Source organism: Arvicola amphibius, chromosome 9, assembly GCF_903992535.2.
Source record: "Arvicola amphibius chromosome 9, mArvAmp1.2, whole genome shotgun sequence".
Lineage (NCBI taxonomy): Eukaryota > Metazoa > Chordata > Mammalia > Rodentia > Cricetidae > Arvicola > Arvicola amphibius.
This window is the reverse complement of record NC_052055.2, coordinates 105,238,954-105,245,700: the sequence shown is the minus strand read 5'-3', so window position 1 is coordinate 105,245,700 and position 6,747 is coordinate 105,238,954. Positions and strand designations below refer to the sequence as shown.

The window sequence follows — 6,747 nt, the reverse complement described above, 5'->3', positions numbered from 1 at the left end:
ACATTCCTTACTCGTTGGGGTGAGTTTCATTAAGAAAAATACTAAAAGCTTTAACTAAAGCACTGTTTTTAAAGGATGTAAAGAATACAACAGATTGTGCTGCCTGGCCTACCACTGTAAATTCGTTAGCCAGTGTTGCAGCAAAAATATGAAAACTAGGCATGGTGGCAAGTACCTATTGTCCCAACACTTGGGAGGTGGAGCCAGGAGGATTAACAATTCAAGGTTGTCCTCAGCTACATAGTACTGAAGGCCAGCCTGGGCTACAGGAGACCCTGTCTCAATAAACAAAAACACATAAAAAGAAGGTATAACAGGTGCTTTGGGTTCCCAATCACAACCTATTTTTATTAACATATATCAGTTATACAAAATAATCAGTTTAATTATGACATTTTGATGTATGCATGTATATGGTGTATTGTGTACTTTGATTAATTCTGTTACCTTCTCTTTTATCTTTAATTTTTATTTATTTGATGTGCATTGTTGTTTTTGCCTATATGTATATCCTATGAGAATATCAAATCTTGGAGTTACAGACAGTTTTGAGCTGCCATGTGGGTGCTAGGAATTGAACCTGGGTCCTCTGGAAGAACAGCCAATGCTCTTAACCACTGAGCCATCTCTCCAGCCCCCATATTACCTTCTCTTATCCACTCCCACCTCAATTCTTCCTATTGTGATTTGATGTGGGATTCTCCTCTGAATGCTGTGAATATGTTTTATGATCATTGGTTAATAAAGAAGCTGCTTTGACTCGTGGCAGGGAATAGAGATAGGTGGGGAAAACTAAACTGAATGCTGGGAGAAAGAAAGCAGAGAGACTGCCAATGGAGACAGATGCCAGACAGAAGCTTACCGTTAGGCCACAGCCATGTGGAAATACACAGATTAATAGAAATGGGTTAATTTAAGACATAAGAACTAGTTAAATAAGAAACCCGAGCTAATAGGCCAAGCAGTGTTGCAATTAATATAGTTTCTGCGTGATGTGATTATTTTGGGTCTGCGGGGCCAGGAAACAAACAAGCAGCCTCTGTCTACAGTGGTTAAGTAGATATTAATATTAAGGAGAAATACAAGAAGGGCAAACGCCCACATTCTCCTTTTTCTGTTGCTGAGATTTAAAACTGACCAAAAGCAACTTGGGGGAGGAAAGCTGTTTCAAATTACAGCTTATAGTCATCATAACGAGAGCCAAAGTGGGAACTCAAGGCAGGAGCTTGAAGCAGAAACCACAAAAAAATGCTACCTACTGGCTTGCTCATAGACTCACCCACAACTACCTTTTTTATACAGCCCAGGCCCACCTGCCTAGGGATGTGGCTGTTCACAGTGGGTTGGGCCTCTTCCATAAACTAGCAGTTAAGAAAATGCCCCAAGGGACAAGCTCACAGACCAGTCTGATGGCCACAGGTCCTCGATGGAGGTTCCCTCTTCCCAGGTGACTGACCACTGAAGCCAACTATGGCTTGCCACATAAATATAACCAAAGGATATATGGCAACACTGTAAAATTCCTTGTGACCTTTTTTTTGTGACCATTCCATTTTTCTACCTTTTTTGAGATTTATTTTATGTATGTGCATGGTGTGCACACCTGGTACCCACCAAGATCAAAAGAAAGTAACGGATTCCCTGGAATTTGGGGGGATAATGTTTTCGTACACTGTGTGAAGATGTGTCTCTGTCCTTCCTCACCTGCCTAAGGCACCTTCTCATTGGTTTAATAAAGAGCTAAATGACCAATAGCTAGGCAGGAGAAGATAGGCAGGACTTCCAGGAAGAGATAGAAACTCTGGGAAAAGATCTGAGGCAGGACGTTAGCCAGCCAGATGTGGGGTAAGTTGGACATATGGTGCTGAGGTGGGGGTAACAAACCGTGTGGCAGACGTGGATTAATATAAACAGGCTAATTTAAGTTTTTAAGAGCTAATTGGAAACAAGCCTAAGCTAAGCCAAGCTTTCATGATTAATACAAAGTCTCAGTGTCATTAATCAGGAACTGGTGGTCCAAAGAAAGACCTGTTACAGGAATTAGAGTTCCAGATGTTGAGAGCTACCGTGTAGGAATTGGAAATCAAACCTGGGTCCTCGGCACAACCGGCCAGTGATCTGAACCACTGAGCCATCTCTCCAGCCCCTACCATTACTTTGATTTTGTTTTTGACCTTGAACTCTGATACTCTTCTCTCCATCTCCTGAGTGCTGGGATCACGGCACAGGCTACCACAGCCACTTCCTACTTCTAATATTTGGCCCCTTCTTATTTAATATGCTCATAGCATTTGTATCTTCCAGATGTAAGCAGTTCCAGGTAAACATGATGTTCACTACTGGTTTCTCAATCCATCTTAGACCAAGCACCTATACCTTCAATCTTCTCCCCACTGAATCAAACATTAAGAGATTTATAGTTGGGCATGGTGATACATGCCTTTAAATCTCAGCACTTGGGAGGCAGAGGAAGTCAGATCTTCATGAGTTTGAGGTCAGCCTGGTCTACAGAGGGAGCTCCAGGACAGACAGAAAAACCTGTCTCGAAACACCAAATAAATAAATAAATAAAAGTGATTTCTATAATGTTCAAAGGTAAGTAGCGTCAACATTACTGCATCAACTTGAGCAACTATATAAGATAAAGGAACTCCACCCCACTCCCTAGTTAAATTTGAACGGAAAGTAGAGGGAGAATGGAGTAGATGAAGAACCTCAAGGAGAGAAAAAAAAAAAAACAGATTCTTGATTTTTAATTAATACTCTATGAAAGTAAAATGTCTCTTCCCTCATCAATAACATAGGAGATTTGCCTTCCCTTGTCCTTCTATACTTATCACAAGGACAATGCTTTGATGTTTCCAAAACTGAACTAGCCATTGATCTGTATCTAAATATGACCAAAAAAAAGTCTTACACGAGAAATAAGATTGTTTTTAATTATGTGTTTGGTTGTGTGCGTGCACATGCACGTGAATGCACACACAAGTGCAGCTGCCCTCAAAGTCTACAAGAGGTGTCAGATAATGAAATTACAAGGAGTTCTGAGCCACCCAGCATGGGTGCTGAAATGACCCCCAGTCCTCTGCGAGAGCAGTACACATTCTTAATGTCTGAGCCATCTCCCAGTCCCAAAAAGACTCCTTTTTTTTTTTCAAATAAGTATCATCCTCGTGCCTAGTGGAAAATTACCAAATGAAAAGTACTTGACAGCCCTGATAAAAGTGACTATTTCTTCCTCTGATTTGGAACAACTTCCATCTCTCGTAATCAGTACCGTCCCCTTCTCCTTGACCCACTTCCATTAAAGCTTTTGCCTGAGTCTGTGTTCTGTGACTCATCTGCCATTTCTCCAGTCATTGGGAGCATAAGTTAATGGCCTCACATCTCTTACCAGGGAGAGGACTAGTGTACACATGACCACACACTCGTAACATTCAGAAACTATAAACTTGTGGGAGCTTTTACTACGCTGTACTTTGCTTTTGAGATTATAATTACAAGATTTTCCCCATCCCCTTCCCCAGCTCTCCCATATAACCCGCCTGGCTTGTAGGCCCATACTTCTATATGGTATGGCAGCCAGGCTCTAAAGCCATAGTCAGGATCTGAAGTGGTCACCTAACCTTCCAGACAGGCTGTCACTAACCTAACAAAAGGTCAGGATGTTGTTTTGTTCCTTTCTTTGTCATTTGGAGGACGCCTGAAAAGAAATGCTAATTCCACCTATGTGATAGCTAGCACTCTCTATCCCTCCCCTTAAGTCGGCCTCTGAAAAGAGCACCACAAAGTTACAGAAAAAACTAGGTATACCCTCTGAGGTTAGGAGACCATCAGTTAGGAGCCACCAGGTGGGCGGTGGGTATCGAACCCAGGCCCTCAGAAAGCGTAGCCCGCGTGCTGTTAATCACTGAGCCATCCCTCCAGCAACTCATATTTTTTAAGTGTTACAGAGAAAATTCCCTCAATTGTTCTCCACTACAAATTGGTTTTAGAATAGGATCTTCTATTCTGTGATCTTGGTTCCTTCTAAAACAGTGGCCCTTTAACACAGTCCCTCACGATGTGGTGACCCCCAACCATAAAATTATTCTGACTACTTCATAACTGTAATTTTGTTATGAATCATAATGTAAATATTTGCTAGGCAGGATGCTTGATATGTGACCCCTGTGAAAGGGTCATTCAACCCCAAAGGTCACAACCCACAGGTTGGGAACCACTGTTCAAAAATAAAAGCAAACCACAAATCTCTAAGGAAAAAAAAAATATTACCTTAAAGGGTCTCACTATGTGGCTTGGCTAGCCTCCAACACTCACCACTATGTTGCTCAGGATAGCCTCCAGCACTCATCACTATGTAGCTCAGGATGGCCTCCAGCACTCATCACTATGTAGCTCAGGCTAGCCTCCAGCACTCAGTCCTCCTGTCTCAACCTTGCCAATTCTCATCATTATCAATCTAAAGTGAAAGGCAATCTTAAAGGGGGAATATGGGCTTTAAAGCCATCTTTTAAGAGGTAAGGAGGCCCGCGCTGGTGGATGCGGTAGGTGATGGCTGGAGAACCTTTGCTGCTAACAGGGCACCCTCGTCTACGCCCAGTAAGGACAGTGAGGATGGCCATGTGAAGGTCCCGCCTGGGAACCTAAAGCCTTGAGGCCGTGCTGTCCCAGAACACAGACATGGTCGACCTTCATTCATCAAGGGTGACCAGAGCTCCTGCTGCTGATGCATCAGGGCCTGGCCCCAGGCTACCCAGAGAGATGTCTCTCCCCTGCTCCTCACCTACCGGGCACTTCTCAGAGCCCAGGCCAAAGTCAAGGCTTCTCCGTCCTCCCTGCCCCGTGACCTTATGAACCGCCCCACTCAACAGCAAGGGCAAACAGTGAGGGTCACAAATGACAGGGTTGCTTGTCCCCTTTTCTTCATTTTCTTCAGGACCAAGTGTGTGAGACAGAAAAAAATAAATAAATATTAACTTAATTTAAAAATAATACATCATTCATCTACATGAATGATTCAAAGGGATAAAGATACAAGAATGGTCAAGATACAGAGAGAGACAGAGAGAGAGAGAGAGAGAGAGAGAGAGAGAGAGAGAGAGAGAGAGAGAGAGAGAAAGAGAGAGAGAGAGAGAGGAAAAATTGGCAAGATTGTATTCTAGGTGGGCACAAATGTAGACTTGGAGAACAAGATGAGCAAAACCCTATTATTCTTAGCAAGATTAACTGTGACAAAAAAAAAAATCAGTGACTGTCACAGACAGGATAAAAGTGATGCCTGGGAGTCAGGAATCATCGTTCCCATGCAGTCGTCGGGGGCCCCTCCTGTACCCCAAATAATCACCTGAAAAGTCCACCCTTGGGCTCCCGGGTCTAATCCCGCCCTCGCCCAGTGCACGGTGTGACAGTGTACGTTAGGAAAGTGAAACGACTCGGGGACGTCACACACCTATCCAGAAGTCGCACAACCCCTTGGCTTCTGGCCTCCTCCGGAGAAACGCGCGCTTCGCGTCCCGGCGGGAAATTCAAACGGGGGGGGAGGGGGAGCGGGCGCGGGCGGGAGCGACGCATGCGCGCTGGGGACGGGCGCCCATCCGCGAGCCGCCGCGCAGCCGTCGGGAGAGGCGCTCGGCGCGTGGGTGCCCACAGGGTGTGAGCGCGCCCACAAGGTCCCACAAAACCTAAAAAGCACGGAGGGCGGCCCCACGTTCGCGCGCACACACACACGCGCGCGTGCGCTCGGCCTCCACGATTGAGGGACCGCTGACGGGGGAACGGGACGGAAGCCCGCGAAGGGCAATGCAGGAACTTCCGGGCGGGCGGGCCCACCACGCGCAGCGAGACGATCCTATGTTTCACAGCGATCTCGTAGCGCCAAGGGGAAAGCGGGAAGGCAAAAGTCAGGTCCGCCCCCAGAAACCAGGTTAGGTTGTGACTACCCGAACTCAGCGAAGGACGGATCAAGGACCCGGACGGACCCCTTTTTTTTTTTTGCTCTCCGCGTCCACGCGGAAGGTCCACTCACTCATTGCCGCAGCCGCCTCAGCCAAAAAAGCTGAAAGCAGTTGCAAACCCCGCCTACTCCCGGCCCTGGCGGGAGTGCCGCGGTTGTTACACTAAAGTGTCTCCGCCTTCCTATTTTCTCCGTAGCAGCGATGGCCGAGTGGTTAAGGCGTTGGACTTGAAATCCAATGGGGTCTCCCCGCGCAGGTTCGAACCCTGCTCGCTGCGGAAGCGGGTGCTTCAGTTTTTTTACACAAACTACAAAACCCTTAATCTTCCTGTATCTGCGAATCTACGGAATGCTTTGGTGGACCCTAAGACCAGGAAGGACCTCTCAGTACTGCCCAGTTCCCTATTTATAACGTAGGAAGAAATCTCCCTTAAAAGGCGAGAAAGCAGTTTTAGAATCTTCATTGCTAGTACGAAGTACAGACTCGATCATAGACATAAGAACGATGGAATTACTGACTTTCCCAGCATGGCAAGCTATTATTGTCCGACTGTAACTAAGGGCATCTTCCCCTTCCCCTGAAAAACCCCGAAGTGCTGTACAGTGGGAAACCTTTTAAAAATAATTCCACTTATAATGTGCTCTAGTTAAAGTCCACATCGTGGAAGCATGTAGCCGTCGTGTGTGTTCTGCTTTTGACTGTACAGGTCTCACAGTATTTGCCTAGTTAAATCCCAAATTCCTGGGCTCAGGTGATCTGCCCCGTGTTCTTCCAGGGCACTGATTTGCCC

General features: G+C 45.9%; 1 non-coding gene across 1 annotated transcript; it reads left to right on the top strand.

Moving 5' to 3' along the window:
- Window positions 1-6,152: 6,152 nt before the first annotated feature.
- Window positions 6,153-6,234, top strand: Trnas-uga. Its single transcript has one exon. It is a non-coding gene; the product is annotated as a tRNA-Ser (tRNA).
- Window positions 6,235-6,747: the final 513 nt, after the last annotated feature.